The 23673-nt window shown below is 44.6% G+C and overlaps 1 long non-coding RNA gene across 1 annotated transcript in view; it reads right to left on the reverse strand.

The window, feature by feature from the left end:
- The window catches only part of LOC138294100 (uncharacterized), a 195538-nt gene that overhangs the window by 45800 nt on the left and 126065 nt on the right, over positions 1–23673 (reverse strand). The window contains exon 2 of the long non-coding RNA XR_011203184.1: positions 5836–6189. This is a non-coding gene — a long non-coding RNA (uncharacterized lncRNA). The remainder of the gene's footprint in view (positions 1–5835; positions 6190–23673) is intronic.

The following is a 23673-nucleotide window of genomic DNA, read 5'->3' on the forward strand; positions in this document are numbered from 1 at the left end:
GTGTGTGTTTGTGTGTGTGTAAGCAGCTGCCAAGGATGCCTTTTTTTGACAGAGATACACAGTGCGATAAGGGGGCGTCATTGCTCTGACAGCTTTCTTTCTTTCTAGCGGATCCCAGTAATCAGGCAATCTGGAATAATGAGGACAAGAACAAATTCTAAATCCAATTTTTCTCTTTGACGAAGTTGTGCGATCTGGGCCCATCCATATCTGCCTGTTTCTTTACCGGATCTGCCAAATACATTTGGAGTGCTTAATAGAATGTGTGTTTTGCTGTACTTAAAAATGTTAACTCTATTAGAAAGCTGTGGTTCATCCATATACAGTTTTATTTATCAGGCATCTCTCAATTATCACACAGTCTCATAGTGCACCAGCAATACATGACATCATTTTAGAACAGTGAAGTGGGAGATTCTGGAAATAAAATTGGGGGAATACATTTTCCCAATAGAGTGCTCTTGATAGGGTTGCCACCTTTCCAAGAGAAAAATACCACCTATTTGTTGCCATTTAAAGAGTCTGCAAAAGAGTGATACAAAATAGGACTTTAGACAAAAGTGAATGTACCCATTTGTAACATGACTTTTCTCTCTTTAGCTTAGTTATTAGTCACGGATCACTAACGCAACTCTAGAACACATTTAAAAGTGCTTTCTATTTGTATTTGATGGCTGGAGTATGTACATATAAGGACAAAAAACACTGGCTTTAGGTGATTTTGCTTATTTTTATACCAACCGGGACATCAAAATACCAGTGTTGCAGGTACAAAACTGATGAGGTAGCAGCCTTAGCTATTGAAGCAGACGCAATTTTATGTGGTTGACACCTAAAATAAAGCTATTTTTTGCTTCAAAAATCGGGAGTCTTCCGACTGAATCCAGCCTGTTGGAATGCACACAGCGGGTGTACATATGAACCATGCTCATAGGCAGGAACACCGCACAACGATCAATAAAAATTCCCACCAATCACTTCAACCATTAACAAAGCTATATAACGTTCAGGTAACACTTAAAGTTTACATGTTTACCATTTGACACCCTTTGCTTTACCACTGGGATTTAAGTGCTACATAAAAAATGGACTCGTACAATTAAATTTATACTCTGCTGAGGAAGATGCTAAAAGTGCACCTGTTCCAGCAGTTCTATAGAATGTTGCTCTTTCTCTTTGTGTTTATCAGCCTGTCTTGGCAGTCATCGGCACCTCCCTGCTGGTGTGTGCTTTGATATTATGTAGTCACGTCGCACGCAAAGACCTATAAAGACTTCTGATACATGTAGAAGGAAGTGGGCCAGCCAAGAAATTGATATGGAGAGCCAAGCCAAGGGTCCGGCTCAGATCTTACAGCCCATGCACGAGCCAAGCCCTGAAAATGTTTTTTATATAAAGGGTTGGCTTTAGAGTGGAGCGACCAGTGCGGCTGCACTGCGCGCTGACCTGGAGTGGGGCACTGACCTCAGGGGGGGCACTGTGTTTAAAGATAACTTACAATTTAAAAGTACCTTTTGCAGAGTTCCTTTTGTGTCCAGCTTTCAGGCTGCACTAAAAATGTCAATATAACTCTTGTGATCAATGTTCTGCTATAGAGCTAGTTTAGACTTACCATAAAATAGGGCAGAGGGTTAATATGCCTGCTGCAAATAACAGATCTGTATTTTACATGAATAACTGAGTGGATTAGTAAAGCAAGCCTTTACCAGCACTTTAAAATAAATGAAATGTATGCGAGGGATTTGCTGTGTAGAGATGACAGGCACTTTAGCCGGGTGGTAGGAAGGGATCCAAGTAGGAGATTGTGGGGGATGCCAAAACCATTGTCACACTGGGCACCACCAGCGCTTAAGCCAGCCCTGGTTATGTAAATCAGACATTACCTAAAATATGATATAGGCCCTCATTACGACCTTGGCGGTAAATCCTACTTACCGCTATGCTGACTGCCAACAACATACCGCCGCCGTGGCCGATATCCCCCAACCATATTACGACACACACATACCAATCCGTCACTATACAGCCACACACAAAAGTCAGCCAGCCCAAAGGTCAGTGATAAGCTGGCAGTATCCAAACCCACACTGTTACGCCAACAGAACAATGCTCACAACATTATGACCCACGAAGTGCTCAAAATACACTCAACCTAACAAAACAACACTACATTGGTCAAGTCAAACAACACACACCTGACACCTATACACACACCACACCCACACCACTATAAAACAAATACCCACATTACCCACAACCCTTTACAACTACTAACCATTGCCAACAGAGAGACAGCAAGAGCACCCACACAACCAGAGCCACATACCACCATCACCTATACACCACCAACGCACCTCACAACACACACCCCAACACATTACCCTTCACACCCTCACCCACACCACTCACACCACACTCATGGCACCACAAAGACACCCCAGGTTCTCTGAGGAGGAGCTAAGGGTCATGGTGGAGGAAATCATCTGGGTAGAGCTACAGCTATTTGGATCACAGGTGCAGCAGATACCCATTGCTAGGAAGACGGAGCTATGGCGGAGGATCGTGGACGGGGCCAATGCCGTGGGACAGCACTGCAGAACAAGGGATGACATCAGGAAGAGGTGGAACGACCTACGGGGGAAGGTATGTTCCATTGCAGCAAGACACCAACTAGCTGTACAGAGGACTGGCGGTGGACCCCTACCTTCTCCCCCACAACTAACAACATGGGAGAAGCAAGTCTTGTCAATCATGCATCCTGAGGGCCTGGCAGGAGTAGCAGGAGGAATGGACTCTGGTAAGTCAACTCTCTATTACTATCACCCCCCTACGTGCATACCATCACATAACCCACCCTCACCCTCACTCCCATCATTCCACCACCTCCCACACACCCCACCATCACAACCCACTCATCCCAATGCCAAGCCCTGCATGCAACACCAATGCATGGACACCCCTCACAGACCTGCATTTACACCTATCACCACAACATGCACACTAGAGAGAATCATCTAGCTCACCAAATAACAACTCACACAAGGAAAAGCTGCCAGGGCAAATCCAACCAAAGAGGGAAACACACCCATGCACAATATGCCACACACAGAAACAATAACACTGCATTTACCTCCCCACGGGTAACCCAGCCAATATCACAGGCGAAGAGGTGCCAGCAACATCCATATCCCCCACAGAAGAGGCCCACAGTGATGACAGCAGCTCTGGTCACCTGGATCTGGATGACCAACCAGGCCCATCTGGGACCTCCGGACAGTAGGTTACCAAGGCACACTCTTACACCACCACAGAGCCTCCCCCCACAGGAAACACCACCACAGCACCCACCGAGCGGGCCCATACCTCTGTCCCAAGGACACGCCAATCAGCAGTGTGTCCACCACTACAGGGACCCCAGGCCACCCCACTAACACAGGACAATCAGGGACCTGGGGTCAGTAGCAGTGGGCACACGGTTCAGGGGACAGAGGCACAGCACAACACGGAAGCTGCGAGGACTGCTGTGTGCCAGGGGGAGGACAGGCCCAGGGAACCGACCCTCCAGGAGGCACTCACTGCGATCCTGGGAGCATACCAACATTCCCAGGATACGCTGGGCCAATTCTGGACAAGTTGCAGGAGAACATGTGGCTGCAGGAGGGACATTACCTGGGGATCAGGGAGGACTTGAAGGACATCAGCACCACCCTGGCCTCCACTACCGGGACGCTGACACTAGCCAAACCACTGAACAGCCCTCCACCTTCGCTGCCGCTAGTGTACAGGAGGCCCCGCCACAGGACCAACAGGCCATCAGCACCCCTCCCATTGCAGAAGGAGAACCACCACGCAATGCATGCAGAAGCTGGAGACTATTGCCAAGACCCCTGCCAGGAAATAAGACTCTCCTGATTGTCACCCTTGTGTCCCACTCTGTCACCCTGTCCATCTTGACCTGCCATTGCTCCCCTTCCTATGCCCCCTTGGACACTGCATCTGTGCTACAAATACACTGGACTCTACCCTGAACTTTCCTCCATCATCAACCCAGCCCATTGCACTACCCCCTCTTCTTCAGAGCACTGCAATAAACACACGTTGATAAAATACAATTATGATGTATGTCAAATGTTCTCAAAATATATTCGTTTAACCAGGTTCAAACATTGCAATTCAACTGTACAGTAATGTTTACATTGGAAAGACCTGTAGTTGGCTGCACTGATCACACCAGGAGCAATAGTGGGGCACCAACATCTACAAAAAGAGATGCCAAAGGGTACAGTGAGTGGGCATAGAAGTAGGAATACACAGCCTGCCAGTGACAATGTCACACATCAAACAGTCAATTTTATGTGCATTAACACTGTCTTACCTGTGTCTCATATGAAAGGAAAAACATTTGGAGCCCACCCCATCCCAACAATTTACTTGTATGTTTTCAGATGTGTAATCTTCCTAGGCGCATATGTGTCTCTTATTTTTTCACAAGTGTTGTTTAAGGCCAGGTTTCATGAAGTTAGCTGAATTATGCAACATTTTACCAATGATAGGATATCTGTTGTGCAGGGCCCCTGGAATTATGCGATATCAGATGACAAAATTAGGCTGACTGGCTGACTAAATTATGATTATGCGTGCTAATGCAGTACATTTGAACCAGTGTTATTTCCCTGTTTTGTCACTGAACACCTTAACACTGTAGGGACAATGGTTCTACCTCATAAATATCAGTTTTACACCTGAATATAGCAAGCAGCAAAGGAGGCCTGCATCTGTGTGAAAAAAGGCCTGCCATTGATGGAAAACACATGTTGTAGTATTTTTTGTAACTTTTGATCCCTGTAAACTAGACACAACATTCTTGATAAAATCTGCAAATTATGCAAACGATGACGGATTATATGATGTCACAAATCCAGAACTGTGCAGAAAATGCCACAACTGCAGAATCACATAATTCTATCCACTGGCTCTGCTGTTGGATGACTATGCCTTTGTGTGCCAGTTGGTAACCTTCTATTGGATCAGCAGGGCCATTGAGGGGCGACGGGATCAATTACATCTCTCTTTGTCACAGTATGGGGGCAGGAACACATGAAACCTGCTGGGAAGACCTCAGTTTAACTATATGGTTAGCTTGTGTTTTTGTGGTAACTCTCAGTGAGGCGATAAGGTGTAAGTATATGAATGTGAGTGCATGTTTGTGCACCACTAGTTGAGGGCGATGAATATTAGCGATTGAGGTTGGCTAGGCAGTGCATCTGAGGACAGTCAACTGGAGGTACTTTGAGGGGAGAATGGATGGTTCTGTACAGCTCAGGAGAGCATCTCTCCTGCGGATAAGGAGGCCACAGAGCTCGACACGGAATTGGGGATTTCTTGCTCCTTCTGTGGTCTCTGGCAGCTTGGAGGCTTCTATCTTAAAACTGGCTTAAACCCAGTGGTGAGTGAAACTGCCACTCTACCTGATCCTGAGCGTGTGTTACCCCAGCTTTCACACACCTCTAGTGCTGCGGTGTGGACAATCAGGCCCCTTCTCTAAGAAAAAGCTTTAATTTTTACCATAACAGAAAAGGGGACCTCAGCAAGTATCAAATCTGCACTGCAGTGTTAATGGGAAGGATGTGATATTCCAGGGGATTAGGCCCTAAAGATCCCCCGATTGGATCCTGTGGTTACACAAAGGTCATGTCTCTTCCAACAACACATCCTAAATGTAACATTGAAAAACACCTACAACTATAAAAGTTATGCAATGACCACTAAAATCACACATTACAATACAGATTCAATCAATCAAGCAATCAGTGCTTTTAAATCAAAACTACTCACCCGTTAGGGTCTCAAGGCGCTGGGGGGGAGAGACAGAGTAGTGTATCCCGGTGAGGTGGTTATTGAAAAAGCCATGTCTTCAGTTCCCGCATGAAGCTGAGGAGGGAGGTGGTTTGACAGATGTGGAGAGCAAGGGCGTTCCAGGTGGTGACTGCGAGGTAGGAAAAGGAGCGTCCTCCTGTTCTGGTTTTCCTAATGTGGTGTACTTATGCGAGAGAGAGCTGGGCTGAGCGTAGGGCCCTGTGGGGTACGTGTAGGTTGAGTCGCTGGTTCAGATAGGCTGGTCCGTTGTTGTGGAGGGCTTTGTGGCGTATGTGGGCACCATTCATAGCTCAGTTATCTATCAATGACAATCTGTCAAAAAAAAATCAATATATACATTACTTGCACTCATTCATTCTCTAGTGAAGTACACAACACTCATGTCTAGCATTCCCTTCATTCTATTGGGACCACACAAATGAAACCACTGACATCTCTGTGGGACGGTCCCAAATCTCTGGACCAGTGTTCATTTGCCATGGTTCTCCCACCGCAATACCAGGCCGCCAAGGGGGCAGAGCAATGTTGTGAGACCAGGGATGTAGCCCCATACCTTAGACTGCTAGGCAAACTATGTGCCTATGCCCCCAGTTCTGTGTGAATGTTGTTGCAGAATAAAGATTGCTGCCTGCAATAACTACAAAAGCACCAATGGCTCGGCCGTATTCAGTAGAACCAGCCAGCACCATGATGAGGAGGTCATCAAGGTAATGAATGACATCCTAGAATCCCATTTCTTTGGTGAATATCCATTCCAGTGCTAAATTGGATTGCTTGAAATAAAAGCAGGGTACGGCACATCTCATTGTGTATGCACATGTCCTAATTATACATGATCTTGCACTGAAAGCCTAGAAAGTGATAATCATTCTGGTGGATGGGGAGCAGCTGGAAGAATGGCCAACTCAATGTTGGCCTTAGCAAGCAGAGCCCCAGGGATAAATTTCCTTATTTCATTAAAGAATGATCAATAGATGTATACCTAACTGAACAAACCTCTGGGTAAATAGCATTATTGACTGACATGTCTTTTAGAGCTGAGAAGTTATGAATCAATCTTAATTGTCCAGGCTCTTTTACGGCAACAATGCCCAACAGAGAACAAGCAACCCCCTCCAAAGCCAACACCACAACGGGGCCCACAATCCTCTCCATTGAGCATTCCTTGGAGTGACGGATGGGGGAAACACCAGAGACCGGAAACGTGAAATATTGAGAAAAACCTAAATAGAAAACCTGAGCTGCCTTTTCATTAGGTTATAAGTTAAGCTAATGCAGTAGCTTAATAACCTTCACTATTGTGGTAAGCAAAAGACTAGATCCATGATTTTCCAGACTCCCTCTTCGATCTTTTTAATACATTTGAACCCTGGGCGTGAGGCCAAACCACAGAAGGAAAAATGGTGTATGAACATACACGATATTCTAGTTAATTATTGCAACTGACCAACTCCAAACATCCATTCATCTCTGTCATTTGATGTCAGGATCTTCAACCTTTGCCCACCTATAAATATAGTCACGTCAACAACAGAAACCCTTGTAATCATGGTGAGCATTAAAGATGTTATTGGCATAAAACATCAGTGAACCTGGCAAGCCTCCAACATTACAGTGAAGTTAAACGTTAAAATCAAACAACCAGTTATTAACATTCTCTTCACCTTTAGGTGTTTTGTCCTCTGTTGAATCCTTCCAATCTTTCAGTTTTGCCTCCAGCTCCCTCCTCTTTGCCAGAGTCAAAAAGAAATACTTCAACAAATTCCCCTTTCTATTTTTCCCTTGACATCAGCTGGTACATCAGCAGCAAGCTTACCTAGTTTGAACAGGATGGTCTCCTAGTCCCCTATTTCCTTTACTACAGCAGCATCATTTATCCCCGAAGTATCCTCAACTTTCATAACTCTTAAGCCAGAGGCAAGTCTTTGCTCAAAAATGATGCCCCTCTCTCCCTTGCCAAGGTTTTTGGGTTTCATCCCCTTTACTTGTTCAGTGGCTGGCAGACACTTGTTTTTTTTAGATCGGCGATGTCAAAAGCCAAACCACTGGATATTGACCATGCAGATATCAATGTTACTCTGGTGGAAGACTTGTCCACACCTCAGGTAACTGAGTAAGTATTTATGTAACAGAACATAGCACCTCTAAAATGGTATCAGGGGCCTCTTTGCTACTCACCCCCGCTGCGTGACCTGTGGAGTTGGCAGTAGGTTAAGCAGAGCCTGCTTCTCACACCTATGTGAAGGCTTAATCACTCTGTTGGAGTTGGGACTTGCATTTGGTGTTGAACCCCTCACAACTCCTGGCTGACACGGGTGATACCATGGGAGACTGACCAATCGCCCCCAAAACATGTAAAAGCTCACTAGACTTAATCACCTTATTGTTTGATGGCCTACTAACAGAGGATGTTGACCCTAGAGCTACCCTGAGAAATGGGACCATCATTTGGGTTCTCTACCTTGCCCCTGTATAAGACCACACCAAAGTACTTAGCAACCTCTCCTGACCCACGGCCATCCACCCCAACTACAGGTATAGGTGAAGATACCACACTTGAGGGTCGCACTATGACATGGAGGCTCGTTTCTATACCTTTTCTACACTGGAAGTTATTCCGAATCTCCTAGGGAGCTCTGCTACCTTTGGGCTCTGATTCAGACTCGGATAACAGCTCATGCCATGCCTCCATGTCCCATAGTTCGGACAGAACTGGTTTAAGGTGTTTGGTTGGCTCAAGGTCTCAACCCTTCCTCTCCTTGACCACCAACTACCTGCAGCATCCCGCACTGTACTTAGGACCAACTGAAAAAAGTTGGGGGTAAACTAGCTGGACACAATCTAAACAAGCAGCCACCTGAAAAGGTTCCACATAACTGTACATCTGAACAAAATGATTCACAGAAGCCTGCAAGGAAATGAATGCTAAACTGCAACTCCAGGGACACACAAAAACAATTAGCATGGGGGAGAAGATCAGATCACCACCCTCTCATTAGCGTCCCCAAGCCCAAGCACCACCTGCTCACCTCATGTTCGAAATCTGTTCCTGGACCAGGACAGCTTCCTCCTCTACTCACCACCAAATCCAGGGGCGCATCCCAACAGTCACCATTTGGCTGAAGGCACAATGGAGATTATCTCAATTACAGGGGCCGAGGACCAGTAAAATAGGCCACCCGGCCCAAGAAGCGACAATTCAAACTCTGCACCACTTGGAGGAAGGTCAATGTAAGCTGTATGGGCCACACCCCACCGCAGGAGAAGCATAAGCGATACTCTTTCACACCGAGGTACCGCTGTGTCTGTTCCTGTTTGTTGTGTTCGTCAAAGAAAGGATAACCACAAGTTGCTTCAGGCCCTAAATAGCCCCCAGCCCTAACGACGACAAAAGTGGAAGAGGCGCACAAGTCGAGTCCCACACTCTCTGGTCCCATCTCGTGACATGTCTCTTGCGGTGGGAACCTGGAAAACCTGCCCATGCCCATGTTATCCTCGCAGTTCCCCTGCCTTGGGCCAAAGTTTCGAGCCAGCAGGGAAGGGGTAGGGATTCAAATAGGACACCAGGTCTACCGCCCAGCATCCCTTACTGTGGTGCTCTCTGATCATGTACTGCAAAAAGAAGGAAGCCCTGTCCTTTTGTGTTTACAGGAAGTAAAACATTTCTGTCAGAAACTCCAAGTAGAGAGTTGTCATCAGGCTATGCTACCAGACCACTCAGTAGATGGAAAAGAGTAGTTTGGAGAGAGACTAGATGAAAATTCAAAACAACATCAAAGAAGGATGTAATGTTCTTAAGCTGAAAGCTGCATGCTAATGATGGAGTCCACACATACAGCAGGGTATCTTCAGTACAGACTTTACTCCAGTTATTCATGACATCTGATTGGATACATGGACATAGATTTCATATAGGAGTCAGAACCAGGAGCCCCATTGACCGACCATACCAATTGCCACTCAAGAATACCTTCAATGAATGCATCGAAAATCCCAGGAGCCAGAGCAGGAACACAGTGTGCTAGGTTAAAATATCAAGAACAACATTTTCACAAACTGCATGACACAACTTGCACAACCAAGATAAGAGGATTAAGCAGACCATACTCTAAAGTACAACCTCACCACCCACCCCTTCAAGCACCGGAAAATAAATTCTGAACTCTGGCTCATGGCCCACAAAAGGAAATCACCATAAAGAACATAAAAAGCAGATAGAAATCAGCCAAACACTGTCGAGTACCCTCACCAGCATCCATACACAAGCTACCAACTAAACCCCGGCCACAGTCCACAAATGTGTACATGTTGCATATCAAGGCACCGTGTGAAACAAACAAAATATGTTTACATTAGCACAGGACACAAGCACATCTTTGTATGCAAACCACCTTGAGTGTGTGTGTCTTAAGCACATCAGTACAACATAAAAATACATTCTCAGGGTTGCCTACACCAAGGAAACAACTAGCATACCTCCCAGACCCATAGATTCATCGTGTATGCTTGCACCTGTGGCAATGTACACTCATAGTCAAAGTGTTTGCCTCTTGGATGGACACTCCCCGGACAGCAAGGCCCTGATATAAGAACCTTGCACCCTGACACACCTGACCTAGATATGACACCTTGCACCTATGCAACGTGCATAGTATAAATAGAACCGCTGTGCATCACATACGCTCGCACCAGCACATGCTGGAAATCTGAACTGTTAAATACTACATAAGTTGTTATAGCATCACTTCAATAGAAACTTTAAGAAGTCACAATATTTCTAACTAACACTGCACATAAACAAACATTACAAGCAAAGAAAATAATAAACACCAGTCAGCACCTGACCTGATACCTGACTTGATCGGAATCCATGTTCTGCGGAATGAATGCGCGGTTGCTATGCGGAACAGCTTTACCTCTATGACCCTCGTCCCAGTCATCACTTGTAAGCACACTTGGGTGGCCAGTCCTTATTTTTTTCTCTTCCTTCAGTTGTGTCTCCAGTCCCGCTGCTCACACAGAGGCACTGCAAAACGCCCACTGCCCTGCATTTTGGTTCCCTGACACCTTAACCCTCTCAAAGGATAGCAAGTTTCAATCTTTCAGCCCTTCATGAACTGTAAAAGGTGACTATATTTGAGAGGGGGCGGTAGTACGGGGGGAGGGGGGGTGACACAATACAGCTTAGGCAGCAAGTTCATCCCTTCAGAAGCAAATCCAGACACTCCCTTAAACAGCCCTGAATATGTGATAGAGACTCATGAGGACGAGCACTCCTTGCGGTATGCCCTTACTGTTCATTTCTTCCATTAAGCAGTGACATATTGTCAGGTCAGTGGCCAGAGGCACAGGGATAGCCCAGGATCAAACAGTTTCTGAAAACATATACACGTGGCTCTGCAGCACACTGCTAGTCGCAGCAAAGGCTATACATTTTGCACAACATATTGCATTTTCGTGAATATTCGCACATCTCTCCTCCCCCAGGTAATACCCATCCCATGTTTAACCACACGCTTGCTAGGCGCTTTTTTCTTGATACTAAACTGTTTCAGTCCTCTCGCCTTTCCCAGAGCGAAGCTGAAACTCGAATCAAGTATTTCGAACGAATACGAGCGCAAAAAATCTCCTAACGTCTGCAACAACATGGCGAGGCTTACAAACGGTTGTGTAGCTTGCCAGTCGCCACCCACAATATTTAATGCTAAACACGTTCCTTGCACACTTAAATGATGGACTTGGAATGGTAAGCTCTTTGCGACATGTGCCAGTCCTGTCCCGTGCCCTCCTTCGCACAGGCATGAACGGAACATGTGCACTTTTTCGTGGTTGTCAATTGGCTATGGACCAAACAAGCCTTCGATTGCGAGTCTTTGGTTCAAAAATAACAGAGGCGTGTTCACTAGTGCAATGTTACGACAATCAGGAAGCACATGCGGTGGGATAAATATGTATAGCATTTCCTCCTCTGCCCCCTCCTCATTTATGTCCAGTTTTAAGAACCACCAGCTGGCCAGCCAGTGCCACCTACTGGTACAAATGAAGAACCAAACGCGGGCTCAATCAAGCACATTTCCCCAGCCAAAGGGAGAGATACATCACTTCTGCGCAATGAAGGAAATGTATATAAATGCACTTCTGAAACCCATTAATTGAACATCAGGAGTGGCAGCGGAAAGAGAGTGGAGTCAGGAGGTGCGAAGTTCTGAAAAGCAATTCTGAAGGTCAAAGTATACTTTTTTTTAAAACTCTGCACTAAAGAAATTGTCAACAAGAACACGTGACAATAAATCTGTTCTGGGTTACGCAGTTAGTCACGAAGAGGATGCATTTAGGAATATTTTACAGGGTTAAGGCACCTGCTGCAGATATACTTGTGTCCCTAGCAATGTTCAGGGAATAATAATAACAGCAAGATAACTCTGGCGGTGTATGCATTGCTGAAGAGGTCCTTGTTTTGTCTAGTTTCTGTGTTTACACAATAAGTAACACAAATGGTTAAAATGCCTGCTGCAAAGCACATTATATAACATGCATCGCACAGATTTATAGTTTATGTGGATAACTCAGTAGGCTACTGCCTCTGACACAAAGATTTTTTCTTATAGCTCATAAGTTACAATTAAGGAGCTGCATGCAAACTGAAAGACATAGGTTTGAAACCATATTTTTACAATCTTTTGTTATTCAGAGTCTCTTGTGGGCAGTAATAAAGTAATATTGGTACAGCCAACCACACTCCCAGCTTTACGTGTTAAATCCTGACTTTGTGTTTCTCCATAAATGCATCCTTAACATATAATGCCTACCAGTCTGAACTATATGTGACTTCTACACTTTGTAACCTTATTTTCTTATGTAACATTTCCTTTTCATTGGTTTACACAACTGTATGATTCCTCATCTCTGTATAATGTGTGTGTGATGTAAAGTGCTGTGACACCTTAGACAGGAATGAATCGCACTACAAAAGAAATTAAATGAAAAAAAGACTAAGTGCTATTTAAGTCGTTAGTATATTTGCCTATTTAGACTTATACATCTGACATTCTTAGAGAGAATGAATATCTCTTGCCTATAGAAGTTGAAAAAAGTAAAAAAAACTGTCTCCAAATCACAGTTTCTCTTAAATACTTGTGAAGTAATAACAAGCTGTGCGCCTTTTTCCCCCCATTGTATAGCAGCTAGATGTTAGACTCCAGATAGCTAATAGCCAGGCTGATAAACAAACAAAAGAAGGGCTGATGATCTTTTAAATAAGGCCTTTTTTCAACCTAGCTGGCTGCAGCTGCAAAAGGCTGCAGCTCCAAAAGGAAAGAAGTCAACAGCAATGCTGAATTTGTCCTAGTGGTTGCAAATTACACCTGGACAAATTCAACATTTTTCACTTGCATCGGCTCAAACTCTGCTCAATAATAACTGCTGCATCTGGCTAGATCCTGTCATCTCCTGCACTCAAGGCCGGCTTTTAGCAAGGGTGAGCTAGACCTTGGCCCAGGGGGTCAATATTTTGAGGCGGTACATGGAGCTGTGGGCATTTGGTTATGCCAACAGCAGCACAATTCTCATCGTGCTCTAGCCTAGTTCTTGTCCCGCCTGTTCATTTTTGTCTGATTTGCTAGTTTCAAGTAGTTTTATTCTTTTATTTTCATACAGTGGGTGATGTTTTTAACCCCTTCCCCCCTTTAGCCCTCTTCCTTGCCCTACCTTCACCCTCTGACCCTTGCTGATACAACATCAATAAAACCATCATCTATATGGGGCAGCTTCAATCTACCTAGTATTGACTTCGATACATTTTTTCAACTCAAAAATATTTTAAGCAAACTTAAACCCCCTCATGAACTAGACCTCCCTGCCCTGTTAGGCAACCCTAAAAGAAGAGGTCATAGTGATTCCCACCTGTATAAACTTCTTGACACACACAATGGACAGGCTCTGAGATTATTCAACAGAAAATGGGAACTATCAATGGATGCTTCAAACCTTAGCGAAACAACATGGCAAAAGATCTGAAAACTCCCCTCTGAGGCCAAAATCACCCTGCTCTTGCACAATCCAGATTCTCGTCTATTCACAAAACGCACTCGACCCCAGCTAGACTACATAAACTCGGACTGAGGGACTTGATCACATTCTAGTGAGGTAGGGAGGGCCAAAGGGACCTTCAGCATATGTTTTTTAAATGCAATATGAAACTTTCACTATGGACAAAAATCCAAGATCTGACGTAGAAAATCACAAAAATTCCAATAGAGATAGACTTCTTAACAACGGCCTTAGGACTGTATGACATGCCCCTCGCGGTGGAACTTGATCCTCACACCTCCTCACTAGAAGACATCCTCCTCCCCTTATGCACCAAAATAGTTCTCTCGGACTGGAGATCCACATCCTCCAGCACCTTTGACAAATGGTGGAACTTACTATGCTCAGTTAGAGGCACTGATAATACTTTATACTTTTTAAACTCTGTGGCCCCTTAAGCCCTCAATGTCTTTGGGACACTTTTGACAAATACCTACAGAAGATCAAACTACCATAAAGTCAATGCCTGGAGTCTATCATACACCCAGCTTACTCCTGCCCAGAGTAGCGGTACCCACACTTTCTCTTTCCCCCTCCCCCCCTCTTCTTCCTCCCCGCTCCTCTTATGAGCCAATAGACGTGGCTTGCAATACACTCTGTTCAGATAGTTTGAATTGTGATTAACTAGACCCACCAATCGCTATATACAACTACCTACATATCTGTTTCTAATAAGAGAAGTTTTGCAACCATTTGTTACTACGTGCATACTGTCACCAGCGATATCATACAATGGGGGTCATTGTATCTCTCTATCCCCTAGGACACTTGGAGTGTACTGCTTTCTCTGTTTTGTTGCTTATTGGCTTTCTTTTTATTATGTATTAAATAAAAAATATCTGAAAAAAGAGACATCCACCACTGCAGCACCCTTCTTTGAATATGAGTGGTGAAAGGAAATCATATACAAATTCTATGATTTGGTGCACATCAGAAGATGTCAGGCAAAACCCTGGCCTAGGGCACAAAAAACAGGAATTCTGTCATCTTCCCTGTATACTGAACTAGACCCTCACTGAATGAGATTTCTGGTGTACTAGCTTTTTCAGTTGCTCCTGTAACCTGAATGATCTGAACGTACCCGCAGACCCAGAGCCATTTTAGGATTTAATATAGTGCCTGACAAGTTCCGTACTGGTCTTACACCTCCCATTTCCTGATTTATGTAAAGTGGTAGAGTACAGGCATGTCCCCTGTTTACTAGATGTGACTTTAATGCTGGCCTACTTTAGGAGTAGTGGGCATAACCCAACTCTTGCCTTTGGTAGAAAAGATACGAGTAGGAATGCATCCTGATCTGGAGGAACCAAGTATAATTTGTTGGTGTAACCATTCCTCACAACTGTGTTGATCCACTTGTGTGAGATACTTTCTTCCCAGATCTGTCTTGGGTGCATTATCTAAGCAACTCATTCTTAACTTCTCTACCACAATCATAAGAAAGCCCACTATAGTATTGTAGGCGAGTAGAGCTGCTTTCTTGGTCTCCAGTGATATGGGCTGAAAAAAATCACTTCCATAAGATCTGGAAAAGTGATAAAAGTATAATTATGCTCGAACCTGCCAGTAGAAGTTGTTGGTTTATCACTCAGTACCAAAGCGAGTTGAGTGCCTTGAACAACCTGTTGAATATAGTCCACATAGCTGAAGAGCATTTTGATTAAGAATTGAGATTTTGAGCATCTATCCCTTTTCATCCCCTATGCCTTCCAGTTTTCCATACATAGATTTTGGTGTACCACTCATGAAAGGCCTCCTGCCATTGGTAAGTCACAAAGCCCATGGCATGAAACATCATAGAGGAAAAATGCTTGCGGGTCCATCTACTCTAATGGTTCTGGACAATTTACTACTCCTGTAACTTTAAAGATGAGGCCTCAAACAGTGGTATAAGACTCATAGCGTTTACCCTCTTTCCAAAATAATTTGGTCATAGTATTTCTCTACAGCACTTTGGTATCGAGCTTCCGTCATAGACACCTCCTTCTGAATTCTCTGTAGTCCACCTGGCAAAGCTGATATGATTGAATCAATCCGATGATCACGTTAGGGTGACAGATTTGACATCCTCTATAATGTGCAAATGGTGTATAAAACTAGGTACTGAAATACAAGTCTTTCTACTCCAACAAGATAACTACCATGCCATGCAGCAACAGTGTGGAGCCTTATTTAATAGCTACACTGACAGCAGAATGCACATCTTGTTGCCATACACTTAGAAACCCAACATTCTAGAGGTGTCCAATGTGGTGTCTTGTGTTTTGTTGTCAGTTGACTATCCTGCATGTGAGGATGTTGTGCACCAGGTCTTGCTAGGCTCTTTAGCTCGCCCGTTCATGCACAAAGTTGAAACTATTTGCTTAACTTGGGCACTACTAGGTTTAACCCCAGAGCCACAAAGTTTTCTCTTTGCTGCGTGTGAAGGCCACCGGGTCTCCTTTATTTATCTATTACTTATTCATCTAACTGTTTTACTGATCCTTAGCCTTACAAACCCATGGATTAGGTGCTCTACTGACAAGTGTACTCACTCGTTTGTAGGCCAGATTACGCTCTCACTTATGGAAGGTTAAATATCACGCCTTTGAGAAGGTGTACCTTGTGTCTTCTTCAGTGCCTGTTTTTTTTTGTTTAGTGAACTTAACCAGAAGATACTGGAGCACTTTAATTGGGGAAGAGAGGTGCACAAATGACCACTGCGATTGTGTGTAAAAGGCTGCTTTATTGACACAGGTGCACATAAGAATAACATAACCTTGGCCTTTGTCTTACAAAACTACCACCTCACTAAACATGGAGAGAAATGTATCGCCCCTGCCCCTCTCCCCTAAACACCCTCTCTCTCCCATAAATCTTGTGATGCTATCTTCCTCGCTGTTGTTACGTCTGTACTCTTTAGAACCTCTTTCAGTTTGTAAACCTGTTAACCTCTCAATGCATAACTTTGAAACCATTGTTTAAAGCCTGTCCCATTTGGGTTTGCTCCTGTCTACCCCGCCCTTCCCAGCCTGCACTGCCCCAGTGCACAACCATGAACTTGTGAAAAACGAGGATAACGTGCCCTTCAATCGTCTGCACTTGCCTCAAGTGACGCTCTGACTACAAAAACAGTCTCCTGCATCTGTTGCCAACAGAAATGCCCACGAGACCATTCATTAACCGAGAACAAGGCCCCCACAGAAGATATAACTAGTGGGAGTGTGAGAGGGTGAAACCCGCTTATTCCTAATGACCAGACCAGCCGCCGTGTCACCAAATGCAAAATGGTGACCGGCACTTAAAATGGCTGGTTATTTATAGTGGCCCTCAAAAGTAGCCCAAATAGCACAAACATAGTCCACACAGTTCATAGACCGCACCTTTCCACAATCTCCCTGGGGTAGAGACATCCCGTGGTCGGCTCCCCTCCGTGTTGCCAAATTGGGCTATTTCCATAGAAAAGGACTACATTTTTCCCATTTGTGTGAGAAAAAACTAAATTGGTGGTTGCCTATTTTTTGACCTTTATTTATCCAGTTGTGTGCATTTTTTAAAGCTGGGGTGGCGCCTCAGTGTCAGGGCTGCAGTTGATCATCCTTGAGCTGCCTGGTTTGTTTTTGGGCAAAGTTTGTTACTGGGTATTGGGGTTACCTCCAGTGGGTATCAGATCAGGAGAGAGACACCAAGGAGGCATTGCGGGCCTATGATGAAATGATGATTGTTTTCTGTCAAAGCGTCCTGTCAGGTTGAGACAGAGGTGCATGGTGCGCATCTTGCAGCACTTCAGCGCCAGATCCAAAACGCCATGGCAGGACTTTGAACCACCATGAATGTGGATGAAATATGCATTTGTTCTGAAAAGGGAGCTGTTGTGTTCCAATGAACACCGTAGCCAATGTCGCCTTAATGTGCTAATAATTTCAACAGATAAGCATGCCAAAGCAACAGGGACATAAAGCGCTTTGTCAGGGATCACACCACATCAGTAAAGCGGGGTGAGTCAGGATTAAAAGTCACATTTTCGAACTCTACAACCTGCAATGTCTCCTCTGCATAACACATAGAATGCGATTTCTTGTGTAGCTGCCAATTCATTAGGAGAAAGATCCGGAACAACTCATCCAGAACCACCCCTGCATTGTTCACGCATGCGGAACGACGCTTGCCTGAACAACGCATGCCTTTTTCTCTGCCTTATACACGCATGTGACAAGCAATGCACATGCGTGGTTAAGGCAGAGAAAAAGGAAGAGCCTTCGGGACAGGACACTGTCAGGTAAGTGGGGCTGGGGCAGTGTTAGGGGTAGTTTTTAGGGGTGGGGGGGTGAAGGGGTTGGGGTGGTTAGGTTATTATTTTTTAAGGGGCAGAGTTTGGTACTATGATTTTTAGGGCGGGGGTGCGTAGTCGAGGTAATTTTGTATTGGGGGGGTCGGGTTTTTAGGGGTGGGGGCCAGGGTAATTTTGTATTTAGGGCGGGTGAGAGGGGTCCAGTTTTTAGAGGGGTGGGGGTCAGGGTAATTTTGTATTTGGGGGTTAGGGTAATTATGTTTTTAGGGTGGGTTTTTAGGGGTGGGAGTTGGGGTAATTTTGTATTTAGGGCAGGTGGGGGGGTTGGGGTTTTAGAGGCAGGTGGGAGTTGGGGTAATTTTGTATTTAGGGTGGGTGGGGTGGGTTGTTAGGGGTGGGGCTTGGGGATCAGGGTAATTTTGTATTGAGGGCGGGGCAGGTTTTTAGGGTTGGGGTTGGGGTAATTTTGTATTTAGGGTGGGTGGGGTCGGTTTTTAGGGGCAGGGTGAGGGTTGGGGTAATTTTGTATTCAGGGCAAGTGGGGGGATCGGGTTTATAGGGTTGGGGTTGGGGTAATTTTGTATTCAGGGCAGGTGGGGGGTCGGGTTTTTAGGGGTGGGGTGGGGGGTTGGGGTAATTTTGTGTTTAGGGCAGGTGGTGGGTGGAATATTAGGGGTGGGGGGTCAGGGTAATTTTGTATTTAGGATGGGTAGGGGGTCGGGTTTTTAGGGGCGGGGTAGGGTGTTGGTGTAATTTTTTATTCATGGCAGGTGGGGGGTTGGGTTTTTAGGGGCAGCGGTGGGGGTCAGTGTAATTTTGTTTTTAGGGGTTGGGTAGGTTTATTTTTAGGGGGTGGGGGTTAGTTTTAGGGCTCCGGGAGGGTGGAAGTATCGGGGTAGTTTTTAAAGGTGGGTGGTCGGGGTACTTCTGTTTTTAGGGGCGGGGTAATTTTGTTTTTAAGGGTTTGGGTTGTTTTACATTTGGGGTGGGGGTCGGTTTTAGGGCTCATAGTGGGTGGGGGGTATCAGGGTAGTTTTTAAGGGTGGAGGGTCGGGGTACTTCAGTTTTAGGGGTTGGATTGTTTTATTTTTGGGGGTGGGGGTCGGTTTTAGGGCTCAGGGTGGGTGAGGTGTATCAGAGTCGTTTTTAAGGGTGGTGGGGTTGGGGTAGTTCTGTTTTTAGGATGGGGGTGGCATGCAACAACCACGCATGCCGTTTCCACACATGCCTTTACAACGAAAAATCGTTGTAAAGGCATGCATGGTAAAGGCATGCGTGGAAATAACGTGGTCGTTGTTCCGACCGCGTTGTTCACGCAAGCGTGGTTGCCGCATGCGTGGTTCCATCATACAACCATTTATTAGTGCTGCTGTAGAAAAATCATTCTTTTATTGAAATGTGCTTAATGTCTTACTTAAGCGAATTCATCCAATTTTATAATCAAAACTGATCTTAGCAAGGTAGGAAAAGCGTGTCCTGCATCTTTCATTTAAGCCCCAAAAGCCACTTTAAAGTGCATGCGCTACCTGCAGCACGAGTGGCTGTGGGGCACAAGCCATTTACTTGGAGCACCCTTAGTGTCGCTTGTCTTTGTTTTTTTGTGGATGCCCCATGTGAGGTGGACACTTTCCTTGAGATGGAGCACATTCTTTCTCTCTCCTCTCCTGTGCTCCAAGGTGAGACACCCACAGATAGGGTCCGGTGAGGGACATTTCTGCATGACTCACCACTCCCAGGATATCTCCACAATATTTGCACTCAGACACACAAAAGGCACAGCTGGACCTGGAGAGAAAAGGCAGGGCAATGGCTCCTTTTTCCATTTCAAAAGGTTGAAGGCTGTTTTTCCTTGCCTTCTTGTCTGCATCTGATGTTTGTGAAATGGAGTGTTGTCCTTGATTATTTGAAAATCTTTTCCATAGCCCAGCAGTCCTCGGAACAGGTGAGTGCACTGTAATAGTCAAGTTTGCACCAGCCCAGTACTCTTCTAGAATGGAGAGGCATTGGTGACAGTTCAGTATTCTTTGACACAGACAGGGAGTCTTTCCAGGAGGAGCATTTTTGTGAATTGTCAAGTTCAGTCAGGAGTAGTCCCTTGTTTTTTCAGTAGTCACGCTATCTTCTTTGTGTTATTCAAGTTAAGTAATGTTTGCATTAAGCGTATAATTGTGATAGTCATGCATTCTTTGCAACGGAAAAGGAATGCTTACCATAGTGTAATATTGTTTGTTAGGGTCATGTTGTCTGAGTTAGTCCAGAATTAATTGCAGTTGTTGAGTACTCGTAGTGATAGCCATGTACTGTTTGTAATAGTTCAATATTCTTGGAGTAGGCCTGTACTAGTCAGGAGTCGAGCATCAATTGGAACCATGACATATTCTCCTGGCATTCAATTATTGTTTGCATTAGAGAAGTATTTAATGTGCAAAAGCTGGTTATTACTTAATCATAGTCCAAAATGATTTGTGTGGCTTGTTTGCGACAGATGTGCATTATTTGTGTCATGGTCTGGGATAATCTTTTTTTTTAAACAGCCAATCACTGGTTGCAATAGTTGTGTATTAGTCAAGACAATAGTGCCACCACTCCAGCAACTGCAGCACAGAGTTGTGATTTGGCAAGTAAGTCAAGTAACACTAGTGATTATAATCTTCCTGCGTTTTGTTTATTGTCAATTTTGACTCAGCATATACTAACACGGAGGGCTAATATCCTACTGCAAACAATATGTACAATGCATATCACAGAACTGTATTTTTTGTGAGGATAGCAGCAAGTTACTGGTTTTGTCACAGATCCTTTTGTTACTTGTGGAAGTCTGCCAACAGCACCTAGCACTGAGCTGTGGGAATGGACAGTCAGGTGCTGTGTATTTAGAAATAACACAGGTTTAAAACCACCCTCTGCCCAATCCCTTGTGTGTCCAGCAGTTTTCAAGGTCCTGATGGATTGTTATTAGTGTTTTGTCTAGTGGCAGTTTTTACTCATAAAATAGTGCAGAGGGTCATCATGCCTGCTGCATAGAACACCATGTAGGTCACAGAACTGCATTTTATGTGGATAGCTCTGGGTTACTGCTTTTGCCACAGAGGTTCTGTTGTTACTTGCAGTTTTTAAATTAAAGTCCTAATTTAGGACAGTGAGCTATGAACTGTCATCAAAGAGCTACATGCAAACTGCGTTGTATAGGTTAGAACGCAATTTTCCCCCCAGTTTTAATTATCCTAATATTGCTAAAAGGAGTTCATTTGGGCATAAATACATTCTTTTTAGTAAAGCCAACCACTGTGGTATGTTTTAAATCCTGTGTTTGTGCTTCTCCGGACCAAGCGCGCTATATACCCTGTACTAGTATGGATGACATGTGACTCCTACATCTTGTAATCCTCATTATCTCATGTAACATTCCTAGACTGATTATTCACCTATGATTAATTGTGTCTGTATAATGTGTCTGTGATGTAAAGTGCTCAAATACCCTGCAGTAGTATGAGAGTGCTATCAAACAAATGAAATGCATGTGAGAGCGGAGCTATGGAGAGGTAAGGAGCAATGTTGGAGAGCAGTAGTGAAGGAGTCTGAGGAGAAGGCAGTAATTGGGGGTCAGGGCACCAAAAAGATTATTGCACTGGGCAACCCCAGTGTTAATGCCAGCCCTGACAGAGTGAGTCAGTGATGTTTTTCACTGTGCTGACTGAGATTGATATCATATTAATGTGCTAACACGGTATAAAAAGAGGAAAGTAATTGGATTTCTAACTTCTACGTTGTGAAAAAACCTGTTTATGTTGCTAACTTACAATGCCCCGGCAATTTTACATGTTCATGTTCGGAGGCAGAAATTAATGTCTTAATTTGTTGATGGTACTGCAAGCTGCTCAGCTGCAGTGGTCAGAAGAGGTGTAAAATCATGCAGAATGTGAGGAGGTCTGCAAGTTAGCAGGAACGTTTTCATTTTTAGAGAAGGGTGTTGGAGTAATATGTCCATTGCAGAAAGCTGAAAAGCAGAGTATTGGTGCTGGCTCCCACCGAGGAGGATTCCAATGAGGTTCAGAGTGTATCACAAACACTACAGATCATGTCTGTGACTTTGTAACCAGCAAGAAAAGAAACTGAATCCTGGTTGGCTCAAGGGGAATAATGACGTCTGTGTGCGTGTGCATGTGCACATGTATGTATATATATTCATGAACTTCATTCTCTGATTTTGTGGTTTTGCTTCCGAGAAAGTGTCGCCCGAACTTTCACTCATTTTGTCAGTGAATGCCACTCATAAGTGATTGTCACTCATAAGTACACTGAAACCATGAAAATCTCACACATAAGCAACATGACAACTTGGGAGCTATGAATTGGGATTAGAGTAAAATGCAAAAGGAAAAACATTGAGCCCTACAAATTTGTCTAAAATAGAAATTACAGTAGATGTATGCTTCAAAATGCTTGTTACAGCCTATGATTGCATTATTTGAGTGTTACAACTTTGGGCTTAATGTGGGCTAGAACTGGTTCATTTTGGGCTTACTTTAGGCTGGTAGTTGAACAGTTTTTGGCTTTAGAAGGCTTAGAAAATCTGGCAACACTAGCCCCCCCTCCAAACCCCAATGAGCATCAGTTATAGTGTACAAGGACAGGTTCATTTAAAAAAAATGTTTTAGGTTAGCTGCATTGAACACCGCAGAGTGTAAGATGAGAGTATACTTTAGTAATATTTTGCTGTTATTTTACTTTACATTTATTTCGACTGTGTTATCAGTTCATTGATTTAGTTTTCATGTTCGCTAATTTGAACAGTTGTGTGACCCTGTAATGTCTTAGAATAAGTTATTTACTTCTCACTCCTAAAATATGTTCACCCCTCTAGAGCAGTGTATATGTTGAGCTGAAAAATGAATCATTCGTGGACGGGCAGCAACTAACTTGGATAAAAGGACGAAACCAGTATTGGACGGCAGGCGGCTCTGAGCCAAGCCAGCTCGGCATTGGGAGGCCAGGCAGGAAATGGTGGGCGGTGGATCTGTCATCGCCACCTCTTTCCAAGTGCCTACCCCAAAGTACCCCCACCGGCGCGGACAGACTTCGGGACGACCGCCAATGCCGCGGATCAGGTTCCCCTTACTCTCTGCCGCAGTCCGTGAAACCCGCAGTGCAGGCCTGTGGTAAGAAGCTCGTAAAACGCGGCCGAAAAACACTGTCCGCCACTGTTCTCGCCACAGGAAATGCTTCTCTTGGGCCTAACGTGACATTTTCATGACTAACTGCACTCTGGGAGCTCCGGAAGGAGAGAAAGAGGAAGTACCAAGGAGGAAGGCAATGTCAAAGCGACCTGGAGAGATGCTATATTTTACTCTCTAGTGAAATATATAAATACGGTCGAGCTGAAGAGGAAGGTCTCCGGTGTCTTTCTGACTAACAGTGAAACATCCAACTTAGTTGAG

This window comes from Pleurodeles waltl, chromosome 4_2 (genome assembly GCF_031143425.1).
Source record: "Pleurodeles waltl isolate 20211129_DDA chromosome 4_2, aPleWal1.hap1.20221129, whole genome shotgun sequence".
Lineage (NCBI taxonomy): Eukaryota > Metazoa > Chordata > Amphibia > Caudata > Salamandridae > Pleurodeles > Pleurodeles waltl.